The 15,412-nt window shown below is 43.4% G+C and overlaps 1 long non-coding RNA gene across 19 annotated transcripts in view; it reads left to right on the plus strand.

Annotated features, from left to right (window-relative positions):
- Positions 1–15,412, plus strand: part of LOC307181352 — a 1,649,813-nt gene that overhangs the window by 1,316,244 nt on the left and 318,157 nt on the right. For all 19 annotated transcript variants that reach the window (XR_013826479.1, XR_013826480.1, XR_013826505.1 and 16 more), the window contains one exon: positions 320–401. This is a non-coding gene — a long non-coding RNA (uncharacterized lncRNA). The remainder of the gene's footprint in view (positions 1–319; positions 402–15,412) is intronic.

Below are 15,412 nucleotides of genomic sequence, written 5' to 3' on the forward strand. Positions count from 1 at the left end.
TAGCAATCCATAGGTTTTAAGATACTTACTAGTCAGGTACATTCTTAGGCGTTTAATATGCGGTGTTGAGTCCATTTCGTTGAGCAAGGAGTAGCTCTTGTCTATTCCATATTTGGCTTAAGGAACTTTATCTGTGCTCATTTCAATCTCTGGTTTTATGCAGCACCCCAACTCACCTTTACCCTTAAGCAAGCATAAGTTGGTTTTCTAAATTTGAGACCCTGTTCTGTTCTGTAATTCAGTTCCTGTGTAGCCAAGTTTACATTCCGTGTATTACTGATATCTTATGATGTTTCTTTTTCTGTGTGACTTACTTCAGTTAGAATCATCATACCTGAATCCACTCATTGTGCTGCTAAGTGCCTGATGACACAGATTTCATTGCTGAGTGATATTGCTTTGTAAGTAAATACCACAACTTCTTTATCCATTTTTCACTTTCTGCGATGTTGAACTTGTACTGTAACGAGGTTCTTGTAAACAGAGCCGTCCCAAACTTTGGGGTGGCTGTGTCTTTTTGATTTTAATTTCCCTAAGCTATAGGACCATAAGTGGCAGTGCCCTAGGCTCTGTTGCTTTGTTTTTTAGATGTTTCAGGAAACACCATACACTTCTCCCGAGTGTCTGTTGGCAATTTACATCCCGCCCATCAGCATAACAAGGCTCCCAGTTCTCCATGGCCTGTCCTGCCTTTCTGGATTTTACACTTTTTTCAGATGGCCCTTTTGACCGGGGGGAAGTGAGACTTCATTGTAGTGCAGATTTCCTTTGCAAGCTTGCTTGGTTGGCCAAAAAGCGCGTATGCGTTTTTTCCTGAATATATTCAGGAAAAAACGCATATGCCCTTTTTGGCCAAGTGCATCATTGTGGACGTTCTGCCTCTTTTCCTATGCTTTCAATGCAATTCCAGTCTACCTCCTGAAATCGGTTTCCTGCAATTCTGCCCCGCTTTCAAGTCCTCTTGGCAGCCTTACTTCAGTCTATTTTTGGACGATAGCTGTCATTTATAACTCTGCAGGTTTGTGAATTACAGTGCCCCTGAGCTCCTTTCTTCAACTCGCTTTCTTGTGACCTGGCCGCAACACCGCAGGATGGCTTCAGGCCCTAATCTGGTTCCGGCCCGGCATGCTGAGCCTTTGGTTAATTCCTCTTTTGGTGGAAAATGAGAGTTAAATTTGCCCGTCCAGACACCTCCAGCTAGCCTCTCATTGGTTCTCGCTATTCCTGTTCATCTTCCGCAGAAATTGCAAACTGGGCCAAACAGGAGGTTAAAGGGACTGACTCTCCAAGTGGGGAGAGTGTTAGTAAAGCGTCTGGAATGTTGCACCCGAGTACCAGGGGAGGAAAACTGAGACATATTTGAACACATCTCCCGATCACATGGTTGATCATACTCTAGGTTCCACATGCATGTTTTAGCTGAAGGAAGAATACCTTAAACCTGGGTAGTTGAAACCCGTGGAATGGGTACCATGCAATATGACTTCAAAGGGTCTTCATTTGCTCACCGAACCTCTCCAATCCTATCACTGCTGCATTTATGCCCCTGTACACATGCTTGATTCTCTTTCGGAGACATAGCAATCCATAGGTTTTAAGATACTTACTAGTCAGGTACATTCTTAGGCGTTTAATATGGGGTGTTGAGTCCATTTCGTTGAGCAAGGAGTAGCTCTTGTCTATTCCATATTTGGCTTAAGGAACTTTATCTGTGCTCATTTCAATCTCTGGTTTTATGCAGCACCCCAACTCACCTTTCCCCTTAAGCAAGAATAAGTTGGTTTTCTAAATTTGAGACCCTGTTCTGTTCTGTAATTCAGTTCCTGTGTAGCCAAGTTTACATTCCGTGTATTACTGATATCTTATGATGTTTCTTTTTCTGTGTGACTTATTTCAGTTAGAATCATCATACCTGAATCCACTCATTGTGCTGCTAAGGGCCTGATGACGCAGATTTCATTGCTGAGTGATTTTGCTTTGTAAGTAAATACCACAACTTCTTTATCCATTTTTCACTTTCTGCGATGTTGAACTTGTACTGTAAACGAGGTTCTTGTAAACAGAGCCGTTCCAAACTTTGGGGTGGCTGTGTCTTTTTGATTTTAATTTCCCTAAGCTATATGACCATAAGTGGAAGTGCCCTAGGTTCTGTTGCTTTGTTTTTTAGATGTTTCAGGAAACACCATACACTTCTCCCGAGTGGTTGTTGGCAATTTACATCCCGCCCATCAGCATAACAAGGCTCCCAGTTCTCCATGGCCTATCCTGCCTTTCTGGATTTTACACTTTTTTCAGATGGCCCTTTTGACCGGGGGGAAGTGAGACTTCATTGTAGTGCAGATTTCCTTTGCAAGCTTCCTTGGTTGGCCAAAAAGGGCGTATGCGTTTTTTCCTGAATATATTCAGGAAAAAACGCATACGCCCTTTTTGGCCAAGTGCATCATTGTGGACGTTCTGCCTCTTTTCCTATGCTTTCAATGCAATTCCAGTCTACCTCCTGAAATCGGTTTCCTGCAATTCTGCCCCGCTTTCAAGTCCTCTTGGCAGCCTTACTTCAGTCTATTTTTGGACGATAGCTGTCATTTATAACTCTGCAGGTTTGTGAATTATAGTGCCCCTGAGCTCCTTTCTTCAACTCGGTTTCTTTTGAGGTGGCCGCAACACCGCAGGATGGCTTCAGGCCCTAATCTGGTTCCGGTACGGCACGCTGAGCCTTTGGTTATTTCCTCTTCCTGTTGGGAAATGAGAGTTAAATTTGCCCGTCCAGACACCTCCAGCTAGCCTCTCATTGGTTCTCGCTATTCCTGTTCATCTTCCGCAGAAATTGCAAACTGGGCCAAACAGGAGGTTAAAGGGACTGACTCTCCAAGTGGGGAGAGTGTTAGTAAAGCGTCTGGAATGTTGCACCCGAGTACCAGGGGAGGAAAACTGAGACATATTTGAACACGTCTCCCGATCACATGGTTGATCATACTCTGGGTTCCACATGCATGTTTTAGCTGAAGGAAGAATACCTTAAACCTGGGTAGTTGAAACCCGTGGAATGGGTACCATGCAATATGACTTCAAAGGGTCTTCATTTGCTCACCGAACCTCTCCAATCCTATCACTGCTGCGTTTATGCCCCTGTACACATGCTTGTTTCTCTTTCGGAGACATAGCAATCCATAGGTTTTAAGATACTTACTAGTCAGGTACATTCTTAGGCGTTTAATATGGGGTGTTGAGTCCATTTCATTGAGCAAGGAGTAGCTCTTGTCTATTCCATATTTGGCTTAAGGAACTTTATCTGTGCTCATTTCAATCTCTGTTTTTATGCAGCACCCCAACTCACCTTTACCCTTAAGCAAGCATAAGTTGGTTTTCTAAATTTGAGACCCTGTTCTGTTCTGTAATTCAGTTCCTGTGTAGCCAAGTTTACATTCCGTGTATTACTGATATCTTATGATGTTTCTTTTTCTGTGTGACTTATTTCAGTTAGAATCATCATACCTGAATCCACTCATTGTGCTGCTAAGGGCCTGATGACACAGATTTCATTGCTGAGTGATATTGCTTTGTAAGTAAATACCACAACTTCTTTATCCATTTTTCACTTTCTGCGATGTTGAACTTGTACTGTAAACTAGGTTCTTGTAAACAGAGCCGTTCCAAACTTTGGGGTGGCTGTGTCTTTTTGATTTTAATTTCCCTAAGCTATATGACCATAAGTGGAAGTGCCCTAGGTTCTGTTGCTTTGTTTTTTAGATGTTTCAGGAAACACCATACACTTCTCCCGAGTGGTTGTTGGCAATTTACATCCCGCCCATCAGCATAACAAGGCTCCCAGTTCTCCATGGCCTGTCCTGCCTTTCTGGATTTTACACTTTTTTCAGATGGCCCTTTTGACCAGGGGGAAGTGAGACTTCATTGTAGTGCAGATTTCCTTTGCAAGCTTGCTTGGTTGGCCAAAAAGGGCGTATGCGTTTTTTCCTGAATATATTCAGGAAAAAACGCATACGCCCTTTTTGGCCAAGTGCATCATTGTGGACGTTCTGCCTCTTTTCCTATGCTTTCAATGCAATTCCAGTCTACCTCCTGAAATCGGTTTCCTGCAATTCTGCCCCGCTTTCAAGTCCTCTTGGCAGCCTTACTTCAGTCTATTTTTGGATGATAGCTGTCATTTATAACTCTGCAGGTTTGTGAATTACAGTGCCCCTGAGCTCCTTTCTTCAACTTGCTTTCTTGTGCCCTGGCCGCAACACCGCAGGATGGCTTCAGGCGCTAATCTGGTTCCGGCACGGCATGCTGAGCCTTTGGTTAATTCCTCTTCCTGGTGGGAAATGAGAGTTAAATTTGCCCGTCCAGACACCTCCAGCTAGTCTCTCATTGGTTCTCGCTATTCCTGTTCATCTTCCGCAGAAATTGCAAATTGGGCCAAACAGGATGTTAAAGGCGCTGACTCTCCAAGTGGGGAGAGTGTTAGTAAAGCGTCTGGAATGTTGCACCCGAGTACCAGGGGAGGAAAACTGAGACATATTTGAACACGTCTCCCGTTCACATGGTTGATCATACTTGGGTTCCACATGCATGTTTTAGCTGAAGGAAGAATACCTTAAACCTGGAGAGTTAAGACCCGTGTAATGGGTACCATGCAATATGACTTCAAAGGGTCTTCATTTGCTCACCGAACCTCTCCAATCCTATCACTGCTGCGTTTATGCCCCTGTACACATGCTTGATTCTCTTTCGGAGACATAGCAATCCATAGGTTTTAAGATACTTACTAGTCAGGTACATTCTTAGGCGTTTAATATGCGGTGTTGAGTCCATTTCGTTGAGCAAGGAGTAGCTCTTGTCTATTCCATATTTGACTTAAGGAACTTTATCTGTGCTCATTTCAATCTCTGGTTTTATGCAGCACCCCAACTCACCTTTACCCTTAAGCAAGCATAAGTTGGTTTTCTAAATTTGAGACCCTGTTCTGTTCTGTAATTCAGTTCCTGTGTAGCCAAGTTTACATTCCGTGTATTACTGATATCTTATGATGTTTCTTTTTCTGTGTGACTTACTTCAGTTAGAATCATCATACCTGAATCCACTCATTGTGCTGCTAAGAGCCTGATGACACAGATTTCATTGCTGAGTGATATTGCTTTGTAAGTAAATACCACAACTTCTTTATCCATTTTTCACTTTCTGCGATGTTGAACTTGTACTGTAAACGAGGTTCTTGTAAACAGAGCCGTCCCAAACTTTGGGGTGGCTGTGTCTTTTTGATTTTAATTTCCCTAAGCTATAGGACCATAAGTGGCAGTGCCCTAGGCTCTGTTGCTTTGTTTTTTAGATGTTTCAGGAAACACCATACACTTCTCCCGAGTGGTTGTTGGCAATTTACATCCCGCCCATCAGCATAACAAGGCTCCCAGTTCTCCATGGCCTGTCCTGCCTTTCTGGATTTTACACTTTTTTCAGATGGCCCTTTTGACCGGGGGGAAGTGAGACTTCATTGTAGTGCAGATTTCCTTTGCAAGCTTGCTTGGTTGGCCAAAAAGGGCGTATGCGTTTTTTCCTGAATATATTCAGGAAAAAACGCATACGCCCTTTTTGGCCAAGTGCATCATTGTGGACGTTCTGCCTCTTTTCCTATGCTTTCAATGCAATTCCAGTCTACCTCCTGAAATCGGTTTCCTGCAATTCTGCCCCGCTTTCAAGTCCTCTTGGCAGCCTTACTTCAGTATATTTTTGGACGATAGCTGTCATTTATAACTCTGCAGGTTTGTGAAATATAGTGCCCCTGAGCTCCTTTCTTCAACTCGGTTTCTTTTGAGGTGGCCGCAACACCGCAGGATGGCTTCAGGCCCTAATCTGGTTCCGGTACGGCACGCTGAGCCTTTGGTTATTTCCTCTTCCTGTTGGGAAATGAGAGTTAAATTTGCCCGTCCAGACACCTCCAGCTAGCCTCTCATTGGTTCTCGCTATTCCTGTTCATCTTCCGCAGAAATTGCAAACTGGGCCAAACAGGAGGTTAAAGGGACCGACTCTCCAAGGGGGGAGAGTGTTAGTAAAGCGTCTGGAATGTTGCACCCGAGTACCAGGGGAGGAAAACTGAGACATATTTGAACACGTCTCCCGATCACATGGTTGATCATACTCTGGGTTCCACATGCATATTTTAGCTGAAGGAAGAATACCTTAAACCTGGGTAGTTGAAACCCGTGGAATGGGTACCATGCAATATGACTTCAAAGGGTCTTCATTTGCTCACCGAACCTCTCCAATCCTATCACTGCTGCGTTTATGCCCCTGTACACATGCTTGATTCTCTTTCGGAGACATAGCAATCCATAGGTTTTAAGATACTTACTAGTCAGGTACATTCTTAGACGTTTAATATGGGGTGTTGAGTCCATTACATTGAGCAAGGAGTAGCTCTTGTCTATTCCATATTTGGCTTAAGGAACTTTATCTGTGCTCATTTCAATCTCTGGTTTTATGCAGCACCCCAACTCACCTTTACCCTTAAGCAAGCATAAGTTGGTTTTCTAAATTTGAGACCCTGTTCTGTTCTGTAATTCAGTTCCTGTGTAGCCAAGTTTACATTCCGTGTATTACTGATATCTTATGATGTTTCTTTTTCTGTGTGACTTATTTCAGTTAGAATCATCATACCTGAATCCACTCATTGTGCTGCTAAGGGCCTGATGACACAGATTTCATTGCTGAGTGATATTGCTTTGTAAGTAAATACCACAACTTCTTTATCCATTTTTCACTTTCTGCGATGTTGAACTTGTACTGTAAAAGAGGTTCTTGTAAACAGAGCCGTTCCAAACTTTGGGGTGGCTGTGTCTTTTTGATTTTAATTTCCCTAAGCTATATGACCATAAGTGGAAGTGCCCTAGGTTCTGTTGCTTTGTTTTTTAGATGTTTCAGGAAACACCATACACTTCTCCCGAGTGGTTGTTGGCAATTTACATCCCGCCCATCAGCATAACAAGGCTCCCAGTTCTCCATGGCCTGTCCTGCCTTTCTGGATTTTACACTTTTTTCAGATGGCCCTTTTGACCGGGGGGAAGTGAGACTTCATTGTAGTGCAGATTTCCTTTGCAAGTTTGCTTGGTTGGCCAAAAAGCGCGTATGCGTTTTTTCCTGAATATATTCAGGAAAAAACGCATACGCCCTTTTTGGCCAAGTGCATCATTGTGGACGTTCTGCCTCTTTTCCTATGCTTTCAATGCAATTCCAGTCTACCTCCTGAAATCGGTTTCCTGCAATTCTGCCCCGCTTTCAAGTCCTCTTGGCAGCCTTACTTCAGTCTATTTTTGGACGATAGCTGTCATTTATAACTCTGCAGGTTTGTGAATTACAGTGCCCCTGAGCTCCTTTCTTCAACTCGCTTTCTTGTGAGCTGGCCGCAACACCGCAGGATGGCTTCAGGCCCTAATCTGGTTCCGGCACGGCACGCTGAGCCTTTGGTTAATTCCTCTTCCTGGTGGGAAATGAGAATTAAATTTGCCCGTTCAGACACCTCCAGCTAGTCTCTCATTGGTTCTCGCTATTCCTGTTCATCTTCCGCAGAAATTGCAAATTGGGCCAAACAGGATGTTAAAGGCGCTGACTCTCCAAGTGGGGAGAGTGTTAGTAAAGCGTCTGGAATGTTGCATCCGAGTACCAGGGGAGGAAAACTGAGACATATTTGAACACGTCTCCCGTTCACATGGTTGATCATACTTGGGTTCCACATGCATGTTTTAGCTGAAGGAAGAATACCTTAAACCTGGAGAGTTAAGACCCGTGTAATGGGTACCATGCAATATGACTTCAAAGGGTCTTCATTTGCTCACCGAACCTCTCCAATCCTATCACTGCTGCGTTTATGCCCCTGTACACATGCTTGATTCTCTTTCGGAGACATAGCAATCCATAGGTTTTAAGATACTTACTAGTCAGGTACATTCTTAGGCGTTTAATATGCGGTGTTGAGTCCATTTCGTTGAGCAAGGAGTAGCTCTTGTCTATTCCATATTTGACTTAAGGAACTTTATCTGTGCTCATTTCAATCTCTGGTTTTATGCAGCACCACAACTCACCTTTACCCTTAAGCAAGCATAAGTTGGTTTTCTAAATTTGAGACCCTGTTCTGTTCTGTAATTCAGTTCCTGTGTAGCCAAGTTTACATTCCGTGTATTACTGATATCTTATGATGTTTCTTTTTCTGTGTGACTTACTTCAGTTAGAATCATCATACCTGAATCCACTCATTGTGCTGCTAAGAGCCTGATGACACAGATTTCATTGCTGAGTGATATTGCTTTGTAAGTAAATACCACAACTTCTTTATCCATTTTTCACTTTCTGCGATGTTGAACTTGTACTGTAAACGAGGTTCTTGTAAACAGAGCCGTCCCAAACTTTGGGGTGGCTATGTCTTTTTGATTTTAATTTCCCTAAGCTATAGGACCATAAGTGGCAGTGCCCTAGGCTCTGTTGCTTTGTTTTTTAGATGTTTCAGGAAACACCATACACTTCTCCCGAGATGTTGTTGGCAATTTACATCCCGCCCATCAGCATAACAAGGCTCCCAGTTCTCCATGGCCTGTCCTGCCTTTCTGGATTTTCCACTTTTTTCAGATGGCCCTTTTGACCGGGGGGAAGTGAGACTTCATTGTAGTGCAGATTTCCTTTGCAAGCTTGCTTGGTTGGCCAAAAAGGGCGTATGCGTTTTTTCCTGAATATATTCAGGAAAAAACGCATATGCCCTTTTTGGCCAAGTGCATCATTGTGGACGTTCTGCCTCTTTTCCTATGCTTTCAATGCAATTCCAGTCTACCTCCTGAAATGGGTTTCCTGCAATTCTGCCCCGCTTTCAAGTCCTCTTGGCAGCCTTACTTCAGTATATTTTTGGACGATAGCTGTCATTTATAACTCTGCAGGTTTGTGAATTATAGTGCCCCTGAGCTCCTTTCTTCAACTCGGTTTCTTTTGAGGTGGCCGCAACACCGCAGGATGGCTTCAGGCCCTAATCTGGTTCCGGTACGGCACGCTGAGCCTTTGGTTATTTCCTCTTCCTGTTGGGAAATGAGAGTTAAATTTGCCCGTCCACACACCTCCAGCTAGCCTCTCATTGGTTCTCGCTATTCCTGTTCATCTTCCGCAGAAATTGCAAACTGGGCCAAACAGGAGGTTAAAGGGACTGACTCTCCAAGTCGGGAGAGTGTTAGTAAAGCGTCTGGAATGTTGCACCCGAGTACCAGGGGAGGAAAACTGAGACATATTTGAACACGTCTCCCGATCACATGGTTGATCATACTCTGGGTTCCACATGCATGTTTTAGCTGAAGGAAGAATACCTTAAACCTGGGTAGTTGAAACTCGTGGAATGGGTACCATGCAATATGACTTCAAAGGGTCTTCATTTGCTCACCGAACCTCTCCAATCCTATCACTGCTGCGTTTATGCCCCTGTACACATGCTTGATTCTCTTTCGGAGACATAGCAATCCATAGGTTTTAAGATACTTACTAGTCAGGTACATTCTTAGGCGTTTAATATGGGGTGTTGAGTCCATTTCGTTGAGCAAGGAGTAGCTCTTGTCTATTCCATATTTGGCTTAAGGAACTTTATCTGTGCTCATTTCAATCTCTGGTTTTATGCAGCACCCCAACTCACCTTTACCCTTAAGCAAGCATAAGTTGGTTTTCTAAATTTGAGACCCTGTTCTGTTCTGTAATTCAGTTCCTGTGTAGCCAAGTTTACATTCCGTGTATTACTGATATCTTATGATGTTTCTTTTTCTGTGTGACTTATTTCAGTTAGAATCATCATACCTGAATCCACTCATTGTGCTGCTAAGGGCCTGATGACACAGATTTCATTGCTGAGTGATATTGCTTTGTAAGTAAATACCACAACTTCTTTATCCATTTTTCACTTTCTGCGATGTTGAACTTGTACTGTAAACGAGGTTCTTGTAAACAGAGCTTTTCCAAACTTTGGGGTGGCTGTGTCTTTTTGATTTTAAATTCCCTAAGCTATAGGACCATAAGTGGAAGTGCCCTAGGCTCTGTTGCTTTGTTTTTTAGATGTTTCAGGAAACACCATACACTTCTCCTGAGTGTCTGTTGGTAATTTACATCCCGCCCATCAGCATAACAAGGCTCCCAGTTGTCCATGGCCTGTCCTGCCTTTCTGGATTTTCCACTTTTTTCAGATGGCCCTTTTGACCGGGGGGAAGTGAGACTTCATTGTAGTGCAGATTTCCTTTGCAAGCTTGCTGGGTTGGCCAAAAAGGGTGTATGCGTTTTTTCCTGAATATATTCAGGAAAAAACGCATACGCCCTTTTTGGCCAAGTGCATCATTGTGGACGTTCTGCCTCTTTTCCTATGCTTTCAATGCAATTCCAGTCTACCTCCTGAAATCGGTTTCCTGCAATGCTGCCCCGCTTTCAAGTCCTCTTGGCAGCCTTACTTCAGTCTATTTTTGGACGATAGCTGTCATTTATAACTCTGCAGGTTTGTGAATTACAGTGCCCCTGAGCTCCTTTCTTCAACTCGCTTTCTTGTGAGCTGGCCGCAACACCGCAGGATGGCTTCAGGCCCTAATCTGGTTCCGGCACGGCACGCTGAGCCTTTGGTTAATTCCTCTTCCTGGTGGGAAATGAGAGTTAAATTTGCCCGTCCAGACACCTCCAGCTAGTCTCTCATTGGTTCTCGCTATTCCTGTTCATCTTCCGCAGAAATTGCAAACTGGGCCAAACAGGAGGTTAAAGGGACTGACTCTCCAAGTTGGGAGAGTGTTAGTAAAGTGTCTGGAATGTTGCACCCGAGTACCAGGGTACGAAAACTGAGACATATTTGAACACGTCTCCCGATCACATGGTTGATCATACTCTGGGTTCCACATGCATGTTTTAGCTGAAGGAAGAATACCTAAAACCTGGGTAGTTGAAACCCGTGGAAAGGTTACCATGCAATATGACTTCAAAGGGTCTTCATTTGCTCACCGAACCTCTCCAATCCTATCACTGCTGCGTTTATGCCCCTGTACACATGCTTGATTCTCTTTCGGAGACATAGCAATCCATAGGTTTTAAGATACTTACTAGTCAGGTACATTCTTAGGCGTTTAATATGCGGTGTTGAGTCCATTTCGATGAGCAAGGAGTAGCTCTTGTCTATTCCATATTTGGCTTAAGGAACTTTATCTGTGCTCATTTCAATCTCTGGTTTTATGCAGCACCCCAACTCACCTTTACCCTTAAGCAAGCATAAGTTGGTTTTCTAAATTTGAGACCCTGTTCTCTTCTGTAATTCAGTTCCTGTGTAGCCAAGTTTACATTCCGTGTATTACTGATATCTTAAGATGTTTCTTTTTCTGTGTGACTTACTTCAGTTAGAATCATCATACCTGAATCCACTCATTGTGCTGCTAAGGGCCTGATGACACAGATTTCATTGCTGAGTGATATTGCTTTGTAAGTAAATACCACAACTTCTTTATCCATTTTTCACTTTCTGCGATGTTGAACTTGTACTGTAAACGAGGTTCTTGTAAACAGAGCCGTTCCAAACTTTGGGGTGGCTGTGTCTTTTTGATTTTAATTTCCCTAAACTATAGGACCATAAGTTGCAGTGCCCTAGGCTCTGTTGCTTTGTTTTTTAGATGTTTCAGGAAACACCATACACTTCTCCCGAGTGTCTGTTGGCAATTTACATCCCGCCCATCAGCATAACAAGGCTCCCAGTTCTCCATGGCCTGTCCTGCCTTTCTGGATTTTACACTTTTTTCAGATGGCCCTTTTGACCAGAGGGAAGTGAGACTTCATTGTAGTGCAGATTTCCTTTGCAAATTTGCTTGGTTGGCCAAAAAGGGCGTATGCGTTTTTTCCTGAATATATTCAGGAAAAAACGCATACGCCCTTTTTGGCCAAGTGCATCATTGTGGACGTTCTGCCTCTTTTCCTATGCTTTCAATGCAATTCCAGTCTACCTCCTGAAATCGGTTTCCTGCAATTCTGCCCCGCTTTCAAGTCCTCTTGGCAGGCTTACTTCAGTATATTTTTGGACGATAGCTGTCATTTATAACTCTGCAGGTTTGTGAATTACAGTGCCCCTGAGCTCCTTTCTTCAACTCGCTTTCTTGTGAGCTGGCCGCAACACCGCAGGATGGCTTCAGGCCCTTATCTTGTTCCGGCACGGCACGCTGAGCCTTTGGTTAATTCCTCTTCCTGGTGGGAAATGAGAGTTAAATTTGCCCGTCCAGACACCTCCAGCTAGTCTCTCATTGGTTCTCGCTATTCCTGTTCATCTTCCGCAGAAATTGCAAACTGGGCCAAACAGGAGGTTAAAGGCGCTGACTCTCCAAGTCGGGAGAGTGTTAGTAAAGCGTCTGGAATGTTGCACCCGAGTACCAGAGTACGAAAACTGAGACATATTTGAACACATCTCCCGTTCACACGGATGATCATACTCTTGGTTCCACATGCATGTTTTAGCTGAAGGAAGAATACCTTAAACCTGGGTAGTTGAAACCTGTGGAATGGGTACCATGCAATATGACTTCAAAGGGTCTTCATTTGCTCACCGAACCTCTCCAATCCTATCAGTGCTGCGTTTATGCCCCTGTACACATGCTTGATTCTCTTTCGGAGACATAGCAATCCATAGGTTTTAAGATACTTACTAGTCAGGTACATTCTTAGGCGTTTAATATGCGGTGTTGAGTCCATTTCGTTGAGCAAGGAGTAGCTCTTGTCTATTCCATATTTGACTTAAGGAACTTTATCTGTGCTCATTTCAATCTCTGGTTTTATGCAGCACCCCAACTCACCTTTACCCTTAAGCAAGCATAAGTTGGTTTTCTAAATTTGAGACCCTGTTCTGTTCTGTAATTCAGTTCCTGTGTAGCCAAGTTTACATTCCGTGTATTACTGATATCTTATGATGTTTCTTTTTCTGTGTGACTTACTTCAGTTAGAATCATCATACCTGAATCCACTCATTGTGCTGCTAAGGGCCTGATGACATAGATTTCATTGCTGAGTGTTATTGCTTTGTAGGTAAATACCACAGCTTCTTTATCCATTTTTCATTTTCTGCGATGTTGAACTTGTACTGTAAACGAGGTTCTTGTAAACAGAGCCGTCCCAAACTTTGGGGTGGCTGTGTCTTTTTGATTTTAATTTCCCTAAGCTATAGGACCATAAGTGGAAGTGCCCTAGGCTCTGTTGCTTTGTTTTCTCGATGTTTCAGGAAACACCATACACTTCTCCCATGTGGTTGTTGGCAATTTACATCCCGCCCATCAGCATAACAAGGCTCCCAGTTCTCCGTGTCCTGTTCTGCCTTTCTGGATTTTACACTTTTTTCAGATGGCCCTTTTGACCGGGGGGAAGTGAGACTTCATTGTAGTGCAGATTTCCTTTGCAAGCTTGCTTGGTTGGCCAAAAAGGGCGTATGCGTTTTTTCCTGAATATATTCAGGAAAAAACGCATACGCCCTTTTTGGCCAAGTGCATCATTGTGGACGTTCTGCCTCTTTTCCTATGCTTTCAATGCAATTCCAGTCTACCTCCTGAAATGGGTTTCCTGCAATTCTGCCCCGCTTTCAAGTCCTCTTGGCAGCCTTACTTCAGTATATTTTTGGACGATAGCTGTCATTTATAACTCTGCAGGTTTGTGAATTACAGTGCCCCTGAGCTCCTTTCTTCAACTCGCTTTCTTGTGACCTGGCCGCAACACCGCAGGATGTCTTCAGGCCCTAATCTGGTTCTGGCACGGCATGCTGAGCCTTTTGTTAATTCCTCTTCCTGGTGGGAAATGAGAGTTAAATTTGCCCATCCAGACACCTCCAGCTAGTCTCTCATTGATTCTCGCTGTTCCTGTTCATCTTCCGCAGAAATTGCAAACTGGGCCAAACAGGAGGTTAAAGGGACTGACTCTCCAAGTGGGGAGAGTGTTAGTAAGCGTCTGGAATGTTGCACCCGAGTACCAGGGTACGAAAACTGAGACATATTTGAACACGTCTCCCGTTCACACGGTTGATCATACTCTGGGTTCCACATGCATGTTTTAGCTGAAGGAAGAATACCTTAAACCTGGAGAGTTGAGACCCGTGTAATGGGTACCATGCAATATGACTTCAAAGGGTCTTCATTTGCTCACCGAACCTCTCCAATCCTATCACTGCTGCGTTTATGCCCGTGTACACACGCTTGATTCTCTTTTGGAGACATAGCAATCCATAGGTTTTAAGATACTTACTAGTCAGGTACATTCTTAGGCGTTTAATATGCGGTGTTGAGTCCATTTCGTTGAGCAAGGAGTAGCTCTTGTCTATTCCATATTTGGCTTAAGGAACTTTATCTGTGCTCATTTCAATCTCTGGTTTTATGCAGCACCCCAACTCACCTTCCCCCTTAAGCAAGCATAAGTTGGTTTTCTAAACTTGAGACACTGTTCTGTTTTGTAATTCAGTTCATGTGTAGCCAAGTTCACATTCTGTGTATTAGTGATACCTTATGATGTTTCTTTTCTGTGTGACTTATTTCAGTTCGAATCATCATACCTGAATCCACTCATTATGCTGTTACGGGCCTGATGACATAGATTTCATTGCTGAGTGATATTGCATTGTACGTAAGTACCACAAGTTCTTTATCCATTTTTCACTTTCTGCGATATTGAACTTGTACTGTAAACGAGGTTCTTGTAAACAGAGCGGTCCCAAACTTTGGGGTGGCTGTGTCTTTTTGATTTTAATTTCCCTAAGCTATAGGACCATAAGTGGAAGTGCCCTAGGTTCTGTTGCTTTGTTTTTTAGATGTTTCAGGAAACACCATACACTTCTCCAGAGTGGCTGTTGGCAATTTACATCCCGCCCATCAGCATAAGAAGGCTCCCAGTTCTCCATGGCCTGTCGTGCCTTTATGGATTTTACACTTTTTTCAGATGGCCCTTTTGACCAGGTGGAAATGAGACTTCATTGTAGTGCAGATTTCCTTTGCAAGCTTGCTTGGTTGGCCAAAAAGTGCGTATGCGTTTTTTCCTGAATATATTCAGGAAAAAACACATACGCCCTTTTTGGCCAAGTGCATCATTGTCGAGTTTCTGACTCTCTTCATATGCTTTCAATGCAATTCCAGTCTACCTCCTGAAATCGGTTTCCTGCAATTCTGCCTTGCTTTCAATGCCTCTTCATAGCCTTACCTCAATATATTTTTTAAAAATAGTTGGCCTTTATAACTCTGCAGGTTTTTGAATTGCAGTGGCCCTTAGCTCCATTTTTTAGCTCTTATTTTTGTGGTATTGCCCCATAACCACAGGATTCCTTGAAGCCCTATTTTTCTTCTGGGGCACCTGCTGTGCCTTTGGTTAATTCTTCTTACTGATGTGATATTAGAGTGACATGTGCCCATTGAAACCGCTACAG

The sequence above is a fragment of the Stenella coeruleoalba genome (assembly GCF_951394435.1).
Source record: "Stenella coeruleoalba genome assembly, contig: scaffold_48, whole genome shotgun sequence".
NCBI classification, from domain to species: Eukaryota; Metazoa; Chordata; class Mammalia; order Artiodactyla; family Delphinidae; genus Stenella; species Stenella coeruleoalba.